Here is a 14,904-nt window from a genome sequence, read left to right on the forward strand (position 1 = left end):
TTAAACATTGCCATTTCGAGTGGCTTTAAAAATAACAACCGTGCCAGATGAGAAGCACAAACATCTAAACTCAGGTTAATACAGGAAATACACTAAAATAACGGATAATTCTGCTTGAAATGTTGCGTTTGTGCTTAGATTAAATAAATTAATTTGGGGGAAACAGCACACAATTGTTTCCGTGCTTTCTTGGTCTTTTCTGACTTTGTTGCACTTTAATATCATTCAGCTGATTGATATATGTCATGAAGGAGTCCCTCCTCTCAAAATCCGAACAGAAGTGGTCACACGAGATGCATTTTGCGACCAGGTGTAAACAGTGATGTGTCTCACCTGACCACATGTGATTGGATCACCCAGGACGCATCGTAATACCAGGTGTAAACAGGGTCAGTGTGACCAAATAAAACACTTATCATTCAGGTTTTTGAGGAGTGCGCATATATGTGAACAGACCGGATAACGAACGTCATAAGACAACAAGTCAACAAAGTGGAAAGAATATAAAATTTCTGGAAGTACAATGGGAAAAGCACATACACAATAAACTATACCCATTTCTACACACCAATGTACAATAGCGACTGTCCCTCATGTTCACATATAGGTTTCCCTGTCCCTAAGAACCCTAAAATCACAGGACTTGATGACTACAGACCTGTCGCCCTGACATCTGTGGTCATGAAGTCATTTGAGAGACTGGTGTTGGCCCACCTAAAGGACATCACTGGACACTTTCTGGACCCCCTTCAATTTGCTTATCGAGCAAACAGGTCTGTGGATGATGCAGTCAACATGGGATTGCATCACATCCTGCAACATCTGGACAGACCGGGGACATACATAAGGATCCTTTTTGTTTAACCAACCAAGTTAAACCAACTCCATGTTCCCACCTCTACCTGTCAGTGGATTACCAGCTTTCTAATGGACAGGCAGCAGCTTGTGAGGCAGGGAAAATTAACTTCCACCACCTGTACCATCAGCACTGGTGCCCCCCAGGGATGTGTGCTCTCCCCACTACTCTTCTCCCTGTACACCAATGACTGCACCACCAAGGACCCCTCTGTCAAGCTCCTGAAGTTTGCAGATGACACCACTGTCATCGGCGTCATCTGAGATGATGATGAGTCTGCATATAGAAAGGAGGTTGAACGGCTGGCTGTGTGGTGCAGTCAAAACAACCTGGAGCTGAACACGCTCAAAACGGTGGAGATGATTGTGGATTTTAGGAGGAACACCCCAACATTGTCCCCCCTCACCATTCTAAACAGCATTGTGGCAGCAGTGGAGTCATTCAGGTTCCTGGGCACTACCATCTCACAAGACCTGAAGTGGGAGATACACATCGACTCCATTGTGAAAAAGGCCCAGCAGAGGTTGTACTTCCTTCGCCAGCTGAGGAAGTTCAACCTGCCACAGGTCCTGCTGAAACAGTTCAACACAGCAGTCCTTGAGTCTGTCCTCTGTACTTCAATAACTGTCTGGTTTGGTGCAGCTACGAAATCAGACATCAGAAGACTACAAAGGACAGTTCGGTCTGCTGAGAGGATTATTGGTTGCCCCCTGCCCCCCCTTCAAGAACTATACACTTCCAGAGTGAGGAAAAAGGCTGGTAAATTCACTCTGGACCCCACTCACCCAGCCAACTACCTTTTTGAACTGTTGCCTTCTGGCCGGCGCTTCAGAGCTCTGAACACCAGAACCGTCAGACACAGGAACAGTTTTTTCCCTCAGGCTATCCATCTAATGAACAATTAAATTGCCCCATTAAGCAATAATTATGTGCAATACACAGTTTAATTCTATTTTATATTATCCAACATATCCACTTCTTCCATTACTTACATTGCTCTGTACATAATATACAGTTTTTTGTTCTCTATATAACAGATTGTAATAGATTTAGACTACGTGTGTGTATGTATGAAGGTGAGTGTATGTACGTATATGTATAATTATTTATTTTGTATTCTTTTTTGTTTTTTGTTTTAATTACCTATGTCTCCCTGCTGTTTTGGTATTGTTTGTATTGTTGTACACTGGAAGCTCCTGTCACCAAGACAAATTCCTTGTATGTGTAAGCATACTTGGCAATAAAGCTGATTCTGATTCTGATATGCGCTAGCACATTGGGGGAATCACGGAATTTGACATAAGCGGGAAATCCCACTATTGCAGCACAATTCCACAACAGGTTGCGATAGAAAGTTAAAGAAACAAACACATAAACAACTCTAGGATATCTGGAAATAAAGCAAACAACAGAGAATAAATAGCAAAGTCTTCCTTGGATTCCATGTTTGTTATTTACACAAGCATTGCATGGAAATTACGTTGATAAAGTTGTTTACTGACCGAGCCGCATGTGTACGGGCATATAGGGTATGCCGCTTATAAAGTGCATATAAACGGGAATACCACTTTCTCGCAATAAGCTGATTCCTCGCAAAAAACTGTTTTCTGGTGCCCATGTAAACGTAGTCGCTTCCACCAAAAACGCTCCCAGTACTCCCAGTTTTGTGGTCTGGACACGATGCAAATGCTGCGCTCTACACTCTTAAGACTAATTTATAATTACTGGGTGAACAGGCTACTTTTATTTCTCCTAAGAATTATGATGAAATGTGCTGTTTTTGTATTTCTATGATGTTCGTTTTTTGATACTTGATTCTTGACCTAAGAGAACTCGGTGCCTCGATTGAATATGAGAATATTTAGCAGAGATGGGCCACTTCTATTAAAATTAATAGGGAAAATTGGAATGGCCATCGGTCAATGGATGAGGAAAATAAGTCCTGCCTTAAAGGTTAAAAAGCCAATCACCTTTTAGATAGAGACATTGCCTGTCAATCATCTTGAGAAAGCAGTTCTCAAGTATACAAGCCGGGACATTTTTATTTTGCATAATCTGAGGTAAAGAAGCACAATTTATAATACCAACCAGATTTTACTACTGATTTGAAATATGTTTTTTGAACTTAATATTGAACAACTGTTTTTGAGATTTTGGTCTTTACCCATTCAAGTTGATAGGAGCTGCACTTTCATGACTGGAAAAAGCTTCCTGAGAGCATTCCAAAGATGGCCACCAGTGGCCTGACATGCTAGAAAGATTTTGTTTGAAATAATTTTTTTCGATGTTACTGAAATTGCCATATTTGATATTCACTTTAGTCACTGTCACTATGGTTACAGGCATCGTTTATGGCTTCCGTGAGAATAGAAAATGTTGAAAGTCACAGCTGTTAGTAAACTCTGTGTGAACGTAGCCTATTAAATATTCCCAAAATTCACGCCCTCCTCCTCTTAATAATGCCCCTGAACATCTTCTCATTTTAGAGTGAGAGAGAAGAACTTGTTTCCTTCTGTTTAATCAGCTATTCCAGGTTGTTTCTTCAATGATGCTACTTTTGGACTGCTACTAATTAGCAGTCTTGTGTGAGATGGAAAGGAGCAGACGAGTGTTTTGAGTATTTGCATGTGTAGGCATTGGAAGGGTGTTGGAGAGTGTGAACAAAAAAACCTTTTTAGATAATTCGATTTTAATATTTTCAGAAGACAATGGGCCTTATTCATAAAACAGGACCAATGAACATATTTCTGTTCGTAAAACCATGTAAATTGTTGCATTGAACAGAATGTTTAGAATGGTTTCTGCCCATGTAAAACTCATCGCCTCAAGGCTTTGGTGTTGAGGGTGGTTGCTATGTTGTTGCTAAGGTGTTCTGAGTTTTTTTAGTATGTTGCAATAGGGTTATTAGGATGTTCTGGGTGGTTTCCAGGTTGTTGGGGGCTTTTAGTATGTTGCTACATGGTTACTAGGATGCTATGGGCAGTTGCCAGGTTGTTGAGTACTTTGAGTTCCAGAGTGTTGCAATGCAGTTGCTTAGGTGTTCAAAAGTTATTCGTATTAACATGTGTGAAAATTTGGGCAGTTGGTGGCGCTAAAGGATTTGAGTTAGAGACTCCAAATTTGCTCCAGTTAATGTTCAGATTGTCCTCTATCTGTGTGACACATATGGTTCTATGGGCTGCCATAGACTCAATGGCAGAAGAAGAAGAATAAAAAAGAACACTGATGATTACAATAGGTGCCTATGCACTTTCAGTGTTTGGCCCCTAAATATAATTGAGTAAGACATCAAATGCAAATGTCTCTTTTATCCGCTGATCACTGATGCTGTAAGCCCTGAATAATTAAAACCTTTATATATGGTTTTACCTTAGGCAGTTTTCTAAAAATTAGTGAATAATCCAATGTTATATCTTAGATGTCCAGAACAAAATGTTCTTGGATATAAATTATATGCACATGTTGTGCATATAAATGAAACTTTTTAAATATAATTTTTCCTTGTGTTCATTAATTGAAAAACAGTGTGAAAAGCAAGTCTTTATTTTTATATACATTTAGTACTGTGTTTTAAAATGTTGTATTAAAAATTCTGAATCTATTTAGAAAAATAGGGTTGAAATATAAATTCCTCTAAATGAATACAAAATAGAAATTTTTAAGCCATTAACTATGGAGGACTCAGTGTGCCATATTAATAAATAAATCTTTCAATAAAAACATTAATATACTGTATATGTCATTATATCTTTCAATAAATAAATTATGAAATGTGTCAGTAAATGAATAAATAAATGACATGTAAAATACATTTTCTTTTGGATAATTATTTATTTGTTGACACATTTTATAATTTATTTATTGATTGACATATATATTGACATTTCATGATTTAATTATTTATTGAAAAATAATGGAATATACAGTGCATCCGGAAAGTATTCACAGCATTTCAATTTTTCCACATTTTGTTATGTTACAGCCTTATTCCATAATGGATTAAATTCATCATTTTCCTCAAAATTCTACAAACAATACCCCATAATGACAACGTGAAAGAAGTTTGTTTGAAATCTTCGCAAATTTATTAAAAATAAAAAATGAAAAAAAAAAATCACATGTACATAAGTACTCACAGCCGTTGCCATGACACTCAAAATTGAGCTCAGGTGCATCCTGTTTCCACTGATCATCCTTGAGATGTTTCTACAACTTGATTGGAGTCCACCTGTGGTAAATTCAGTTGATTGGACATGAACTGGAAAGGCCCACACATGTCTATATAAGGTCCCAAGTTAACAGTGCCTGTCAGAGCACAAACCAAGTCATGAAGTCAAAGGAATTGTCTGTAGACCTCCGAGACAGGATTATATCGAGGCACAGATCTGGGGAAGGGTACAGAAAAATGTCTGCAGCATTGAAGGTCCCAATGAGCACAGTGGCCTCCATCATCCGTAAATGGAAGAAGTTTGGAACCACCAGGACTCTTCCTAGAGCTGGCCGCCCGGCCAAACTGAGCGATCGGGGGAGAAGGGCCTTAGTCAGGGAGGTGACTAAAAACCCGATGGTCACTCTGACAGCTCCAGCGTTTCTCTGTGGAGAGAGGAGAACCTTCCAGAAGAACAACCATCTCTGCAGCACTCCACCAATCAGGCCTGTATGGTAGAGTGGCCAGACGGAAGCCACTCCTCGACAGCCCACCTGGAGTTTGCCAAAAGGCACCTGAAGGACACTCAGACCATGAGTAACAAAATTATCTGGTCTGATGAAACAAAGATTGACCTGAATGGCAAGTGTCATGTCTGGAGGAAACCAGACACCGCTCATCACCTGGCCAATACCATCTCTACAGTGAAGCATGGTGGTGGCAGCATCCTTGATGAAAACCTGCTCCAGAGCGCTCTGGACCTCAGACTGGGGTGAAGGTTCATCTTCCAACAGGACAACGACCCTAAGCACACAGCCAAGATAACAAAGGAGTGGCTACAGGACATGAACCCGATTGAACATCTCTGGAGAGATCTGAAAATGGCTGTGCACTGACGCTCCCCATCCAACCTCATAGAGCTTGAGAGGTCCTGCAAAGAAGAATGGGAGAAATTGCCCAAAAATAGGTGTGCCAAGCTTGTAGTATCATACTTAAAGAATTAAGGCTGTAAATGGTGCCAAAGGTGCGTCAACAAAGTATTGAGCAAAGGCTGTCAATACTTATGTACATGTGATTCGTTTTTTATTTTTAATAAATTTGCAAAGATTTCAAACAAACTTCTTTCACGTTGTCATTCTGGGGTATTATTTGTAGAATTTTGAGGAAAATAATGAATTTAATCCATTTTGGAATAAGGCTGTAACATAACAAAATGTGGAAAAAGTGAAGCGCTGTGAATAATTTTAATGAAGGATTTATTTATTTTAATTTCAATTTTATTTATTTCAATATAAATTTCAGAGCAAATACTGTATATCAATATTGAGATAAATATTAAATATCATCAAAATATTAAGAAAAAATAATAAAATAAAAAAAAATATATATATATATATATATATATATATATATATATATATATATATATATATATATCATCTCTTATATATATATATTAAGAGATGCACCGATTGCAATTTTCTTGGCCGATTTCGATTTCGAAGTGTGACCTGCCGATAACGATTTTTTTCAGATTCCGATTTTCTTTCTAAGAACTATTATTGACCACATATACAAACAAAATCTACCTTTCTTCAATGCTAAATTTTATTTTCATAGTAAAATAAATTATTAAACATTACAATTTCCCCCAAACTGCACTAAGTTACAGGATCTTCTCTCACTTTAAACAACTCTCAAAATAAAGTGCTCTGTGACTAGAAAGAGGTAGAAATAACAATTAACTGCAAATGAGTTGCTTTATATAACAGATGTCATTTCCGACTATTTTTATAAATGGACCTTTTTCTCTTTATTACTCGTCTAACAAAACAATTCCAAAGATCTGAAAAACTGAAATGTCCAATACGCTCAACTTACGTTAGATGTACAAATATCAGTTGTAAAACTGAGCACATCTTCGGGAAGGCTTGCATACCTGTCAACACTCCCGTTTTTCCCGGGAGTCTCCTGTTTTGTTATTTCTCCCAAAAAAACCTCCCGTAATTTGTATGGCCCAAACCACGTTATATGAATAATCAAATCAGTATATTATTCCAAGGTGGTCCAGTTGCCAGATCTTGAATGAAACTCATCCTACTCACACAATCGACACATCATACAAATTACAAATCATGTATGACCTCAATCTGGCAACCTACAACGCATTTGCGCTGTTGATATCCGCGCAGGTAGTAGACGCGGGATGTTAAATCAAGCATCACTGGTAGATGGGAGGAGAAGACTCAGCTGGTGCTCCGGTGAAAAAAACAAAATATACATGTAGATTTAACAACAGCTGGAAGGAAGAATTGAATTTCATATCCTGAAGCCATATCGACAATGACCACGCCTTTTGCAATGTGTGTCGCACTGATTTTAATATCGGACACGGTGGGAAAAATTATGTTAAATCACAACGGCACAATTTGTATAGTATTTAGCCTGCCTCTGCTATCCAGCACCCCACTTCCCCTCTCCCGGATTTGTGTACCCAAATGTTGACACATAACAGGCTGCGTGTTACATGACACGAGATTAAACAACTCGGGCAATGCGACGTCAGAAAGTACCTCCTACTCTGTATCGAGGAAATTTATCAGATTTCTGATCCCTCTGTCCTCAACTATGGAGAACAGCTGGTCATCCAGGGCCATGAATTCCATAATTTTCCTCGTAATTGCTTTGGTATTTTCGCTGCTCATTCCAAGGAATGATAGGAGAGGCTGCTGACTTGTGGCTAGCTCTGAGCTCTGGCATTTCACTTTTTAGCTTCTTTTTTTAAAATGGGCATTTTCAGCTGGGTGATGGTGTTATAAATGTCTAATTAGGTTTGTTGATCCGAAAGTTATTGTGGTGGTTCCCCCACGGTTACCTTTGGCCTTAAAATTATTACACATTTCGAACTTTATGTATTCTAAACTCACACAGTGAAGATCTTCCACGCCAATGACATGTTTACATGCGGCTGTGACGTTATTGCCTGCAGCGCTGGCAACAAAACTTGGAATCGGTAAGACGTGAGGCTGACCGGCCGGTTACCGGTCCGGGCCGAGCATGCGGAAAATGGGCTAATTTCGGTCCCTGGCCGGTCGATCGGTGCATCTCTAATATATATATATATATATACACACACACTGGTGGCCAGATGTTTGGAATAATGCACAGATTTTGCTCTTATGGAAAGAAATTGGTACTTTTATACAACAAAGTGGCATTCAACGGATTACAATGTATAGTCAGGAAATTAATAATGTGAAAAATTGGGGCGTCGTGAGTTCGAATCCAGGGCGCACTGAGTGACTCTCCAGGACTCTCTGAGGTCTCCAAAGCAACCAAATTGACCCGGTAGGTAGGGAGGGAAGTGTCATATGGGGTAATCTCCTTGTGGTCACTATAATGTGGTTCGATCTCAGTGGGGCCCGTGGGGAGTTATGCGTGGATGCCACGGAGAATAGCGTGAAGCCTCCACACGCACCATGTCTCCGCGGTAACGCGCTCAACAAGCCACGTGATAAGATGTGCGGGTTGATGTCCTCCGCCACCCGGATTGAAGTCACTATGCCACCACGAGGTCTTAAGAGCACATTGGGAATTGGGCATTCCAAATTGGGGAGAAAATAATAAAAAAAATATAATGTGAAAAATTACTATTACAATTTGAAAAAACATTTCAGAATTTCTAGAAATTCTTCAAAGATTTCTCATAAAAAAAAATCCTCCATGCGCAGCAATGACAGCTTTGGAGATCCTTGGCATTCTAGCTGTCAGATTGACCAGATACTCCTTTCACCCCACACTTCCTGTAACACTTGCAATAGATGTGTCATATCTTGTAGAGCACTTCTCATACACCTTATAGTCTAGCTGATCGCACAAAACTCAATGGGGTTAAGATCCATAACACTCTTTTCCAATTATCTGTGTTTCTTTGTCCACTCTAACCTTTTCTTTTTGTTTTTCCGTTTCAAAAGTGGCTTATTCTTTGAAATTCCTTACATAAGGCCTGTACCCCAGAGATTTCTCTTTACTGTTGTACATGAAACTGGTGTTGAGCGGGTAGAATTCAATGTAATTGTCAGCTGAGGACAAGTGAGGCATTGATTTCTCAAACTAGAGACTCTGATGTACATATCCTCTTGTTTAGTTGTACATCTGGCCTTCCACATCTCTCTCTGCCCTTGCAAGAGACAGTTGTCCTTTGTCTTTGAAGACTGTAGTGTACACCTTTTTATGAAATCTTCAATTTTCTGGCAGTTTCAAGCATTTTATAGCCTTTTAGTATGATTACTCAAGGATGAGGTGTTGGAGTGATGGCTGCTGGAAATGGGGCCTCTAGATTTGATCAAAAACCACTTTTTTTTTAAAATAGTGATGTGCTGTTTTTTTTTTACATCAGTAAGGTCCTGACTATACTCTGTGATCAGTTGAATGCCACTTTGCTGAATTAAAAGTACCAATTTCCTTCTGAAACAGCAAAATCTGTACATTATTCCAAACTTTTGGGCAGCAGTATATACAGTATATATATATATATATATATATATATATATATATATATATATATCATACATACATACATACACACGTATAAAACAGTTAGTTCAGGACCCCGAATTTGATTGGACAAGAGCACTGTTGGTCTCACAGCATCAGCACTCAGACGCTTCACTGTGTATCACTCTGCTTGGTAAACTAAAATGTAAGAGCAGTGCATATGTGTACATAATTTTTTTTTTTACATTACATATGTTTGCCAGCAGTTGGTGGCAAAAGATAATTTTTATGTGTAATATGAGTCAGTTAGGTGACTTGAAGTGAATCTGCGTTAGCCACTGTTTACATACAACAGCACTCCATAATCGCTCGTATTACTACTAAACTACTAAAGCTAGGAAATAGCTTTAAACTGCTTTAAATGAACAACTTAAGCATTACGACTCATCACAGCTGAGAGACACAACAGACCGATTAATTACATAACTCAAGGCACTTACCTCTTACCGGAGTTTCCACATTGGATATATACTGTTTAAAATGGCGGATGATATTGTGGTTTCTATAGTGAATGACTCTAGTGCACCGCTACCACAAAATAGAGAGGAAACCCCGCTTGAGCGGCTATTTTTCCACTGAGAAAGCTGACAGCATCTCTGCTTGGGAGTAACATTCAACCCACATCTCTCTTTAAAACACACACACACACACACACACACACACACACACACACACACACACACACACACCCTCAAATTATAAGCACATTTCGGTGTAATATACCACTTTGAAGAAAATTAATTTTGCTGCAGTTCCATGAATAGCATCTTTCTTGAGTAAACAGATGTTGACTGCTAAAGTCTGAGAAGAGGGGTCAGTTTCATTCCATTTCAGCAAAATATGGCAATTCTTGACACCTAAAACATCCCTTAAACACATCACTTGAAATATCTGCACAGAAATGCATAACTGACACAGCATGAAAAAATGAAATGCATTTATTTTTTGTAAATGATTGCAATTCTTCAGAAGAGGTGATAATGCATATTAATTATTTAATGGTCAGTCATTTATGAGACTACAGTAGCATTGAAAAATCTCAGCAAATAAACACATTTAAACACAGAGCAGACATTTGCTCACAGACGATCAAAGGTATTTTAAATAAATATTAAAAAACACACATCTGTTCCCTTAAAAATTCCAAAAGCACTTTGTGTCATTAAGTATACTGTTGGATCAATACAAGTTGAAAAATTATTTAAAAACATTTTTGGGACATTGTTTGATCGTATATTTTGGTACACTAATATATCATTCTGATAAGTTTATCTAGATTCTCAGAAGTAATTTACATAACTTAGAAATAAATACATGGCCAGTTAAACACTATGGACAGACAAACATTTCTCTTTAACCCTCTGGGGTCTGAGGGTGTTTTGGGCCCTGGAGAAGTTTTGACATACCTTGACATTTGTGCTTTTTTCAGTTGCTTAAAAACAGCTAAAGTCTGATAACACTATTCGACACAAACTGGGCTACAATAATATGTAAGCAACATAAAATATAATCTAGACATTCATATTATTTTTATATCATATTACATATCATATTTATATCATACAGCATACAATTTAAATACCTGCTTTAGCCGAAACCGTATTTAAATGTAACTAAAACTTGCCTATTAGGAGACATATTTCAAATTTCAATACTCTGAATCCTGGCTGGCAAGTCTGGAAACAGTCCCACTAGCAAAATATGTACATATTTATACAAAATAGCATGTCAGCTAATGAAAACGAAATGACTTACTCGTCCGAAATTGTATCTTGCGATCTTTCAAATGCGCAGAAAAGTGAATGAACTTGTTGTTTTTAAGACACAGTAGGTGGCATTTTCCATTTGCATTGATCACCTCAGCACATTACCGTATGAATAGCGCCCTCTGCCCGTGGGTGTGATCGCATTAGGGATAATAAGCTGAGCCAGGAGAAACTGTACATTGCTTTGTTTCATACAGATTACATTGCAGGAGAATATTTGTTTTAAATTTGAATAGTTTTTTTTTAAAGTAGACATTTTAAGCTTTCTTTAGACAAATGTTTCATGTTTGTGTGATAAGTATTTGCGGAGTTTCAGTTCATTTTTGTGACGCGTTTCAGAAATATGCTCCTGAACACAGAGACTGCTTACAGCTCACCCTTTTTATTTTCTTTATTTTACAAAAGCAGAAGGTTTTGTTGTTATTGTGAGTGTACACAAATAAAAGTAGACCCTTTATAGTTTTTATAGTTTTATAGTCTTACACTTATCTGTATTCCCCAAAATGATGGAGTATTTTATTTTCTTTCCGCTGTAATGATGAAAAGATCCAGCAGGACGCTCCGACGTGTCCGTCGACACCAGAAGGTTAATGTATCCCTTTTGTAAAATCCTGATTTCCAACAAATGTTAAAGGCTGAAATATATGTTTATATGGAGACCAACTGGCCCTCAGTATCCTCTGTAGGCATGGCTTGGGAGGCACTTAAGGAGGTTCTTAGGGGCCGGATCATATAGTCATTCATGAAAAAATCCAAAGCATGATTATTTGTGGAGTTAGAAAGGAATATTAAAAGTGCCGAAGCAGAGCTGAAGCTCCAAATGTCATCTAATGGCCTCATTGAATTGACCCGATAGATAAAATACTATTTTGTCACGGAAGGTGGAGTTTTGGCTGTTCAGGGCAAGACAGTCATACTTTGAGTCGGGGGACAAAGCAGGGAAGCTTTTGGCTAGATATATAAAACAGAGTGAGTCTTTTTCAACCATTACCTCAGTGAAATCTGCTGGTGGTAATATATTTACCATGGCCATTGTATTACAAATGCTTTTAAAGAATTATATCTTGATCTCTATAGTTCCTCGTCTTTGTCTACTTATGATGATATTAGAAATTTTGTGAAACCATTAGAACTCCCTAAAATGAAGACGGAGCAAAAATAATTCTCTTGATTCTGAGATAACCTTGGAGTAGCTTAGCGAGGTAATTAAAGCCTTGTCTACAGGCAAGGCACCAGTGTCAGATGGTTTTGCCGCCAAATTATTTAGATCTTATGCTAAAGAACGGTCTCCACTTTTGTTAGAAGTTATACTGAATCATTAAAGAATGGAAAGCTTCCGCCAACCATGACGCAAGCCCGGATCAGTCTGATTCTTAAAAAAAGGCAAAGATCCAAGCGAGTGTAAGAGTTACTGTCCAATTTCCCTGATCCAACTACATGTTAAAATATTGTCCAAAATTCTGGCTAACCGATAAAGTAAATTATGACATCTCTTATACATATAGATCAGGTTGTGTTTATTCTGGGTCGTAGCTCTTCTGCTAACATTAGGCGGGTCATCAATATTATGTGGTCAGTGGTTAATGATCAGACTCCGGTCACTGCAATCTAACTTGACGCCGAAAAGGAATTTGATATGGTAGAATGGGATTATCTTTTTAAGATTTTGGAAATAGACGGGTTTGGGAAACTTTTATTGGATGGATTAAGTTACTTTATACACCCATTAGTCGCGGTACAAACAAATGGATTAATTTCAGATTATTTTACTCTGGATAGGGCCTACCCAAGATTTTGTTTTATTATTATGCATTCGGTCTCAGATATGCGGCTCATTGGTCGCTTCCACCTGAAAGAGCCCCTCCCTGGGTTGGTATTGAACAGGAAGTTCTTGCCCCTATTTCGCCATTGCAAAGCCTTTCTTTCAAACTAACCGGAGAAGTTAAGTTACACCCCGTTATTTTGCATTTGCATGCAGTATGGACAAAAGTGTCCAGAGTGTTTAATTCAGATTTTTTTTTAAATGTTGCCTCGAGCATATGGCTGAACCCCACATTATGTATTGAAAGGTCCCCTTTCTGCTGGTCAGAGTCGATTGTGAGGAGGGTTACTACACTCTGTGACCTATATGAGTGTGGAGTGTTTAGATCTTTTGAAAATTTGGTTCAACACTTTGAGATTCCCAGATCTCAGTTCTATAGGTATTTACAGCTGCGCCACCTGCTCTGTAATATTTTGGGGAGTAGCTCACAAGGTCATGAGGCATCAGTGTATTACTCCGTTAATTGAGTCTGGGGACGGGGCTTTAATTTCTATCAAGAGATTATGGGAGAAAGATTTAAACTTGGTATTGATTCTAAAAAATTTCAAGTCTGCATCTGCAATATGCAAGGGTTCGCCTTATGCAATTCGAGATATTCCATAGATTCTACTGGACCCCCTCAAGATTGAATAGGCTTGGTCTTAAAGATACACCCACCTCCTGGCGATGCCAATCAGAAGATGGAGACACAATCCATGTTTTTTTGGTGTGTGCAAAGATTCAAGAATTTTGGTTGAAAGTTCATAGTTGTATGTGTGACGTTTTGAGTACTCAAATTTTACTTTGTCCCAGACTCTGTATTTTGGGTGATGGGGTGGTCATAAGTTTGCAGGATAATCACATTAAATATTGGGTTCTCACCAATCTCATGATTGGCAGGCAAATAATTGTAAGAGGATGGAAGTTGGATGGAGTGCCCTTTTTCAGATTTGTGTGTGGATATGGGGAGGGTGGCTGCTTTCGAGGAAGGGGTAAGTAGGAGGCTGGGGCTTTGGGACTTATTTGTTAAGAAATGGGGCAATTATTTAGTTTTTTGGGGGGACTCTCGGGGAGGGGATGTGGGGAGTGTAGTTTAGTTGAACTATATATGTTTATTAAATGTTTTTTTCTTCTTTTTTTTGTTGTTGTGTGTGTGTGTTATTAAATGGGACCACAGGGGTGTTGGTGGTAGGGTTGGTGAATGGGGAGAGATATTAGTGGGGTTTGAATATGAAATGTTTATTCAGTGTATATATGTTGGGTTTTTCTTTGTGGTGTATATATGAATCAATAAAAAAATTTATTTACAAAAAAGAATAAAAATGTTTGTCTTTATAATCTCATAAACATCTAACAACTTTCTCCACCTCTGTATTTACTTTTCCTTTCCCGGTAAAATCACCAAGGCTGGGCAGGCTATTGGGTAACATTAACCAATAGCCAAATACATATTTAAGCATTGTTTTAGCAAATTTTAGCAAAATACTCATATTAACGTCTAGTCCATTCTGGCCTGGAACGCCCATTTTGCAACATCCAATCAATTCCTGATGTATGAAATTAAGTCTCACCCTTTTTCCCCTCATTGACCATCCTGCCACACTCATTAGGACACATTACACAAGTAAAATGGGTTGCGAATGCCGTTTCATGCTGACTTTAACAAGAACAGAAATAGAAAGTACTGTAAAAAGTGTCAGTTCTGTAAGAGGATGATGAGGTTAGAGAGGAAGCAGTAGAGATGTCAGGATGAAGTGAGGGAGTAGAGATGAGAGAA

The 14,904-nt window shown here is 38.4% G+C and overlaps 1 protein-coding gene across 1 annotated transcript in view; it reads right to left on the reverse strand.

Moving 5' to 3' along the window:
* LOC127625886 (testis-expressed protein 264 homolog) overlaps positions 1–14,904 on the reverse strand; it is an 81,319-nt gene that overhangs the window by 2,376 nt on the left and 64,039 nt on the right.

This window comes from Xyrauchen texanus, chromosome 32 (assembly GCF_025860055.1).
Source record: "Xyrauchen texanus isolate HMW12.3.18 chromosome 32, RBS_HiC_50CHRs, whole genome shotgun sequence".
Taxonomy (NCBI): Eukaryota; Metazoa; Chordata; class Actinopteri; order Cypriniformes; family Catostomidae; genus Xyrauchen; species Xyrauchen texanus.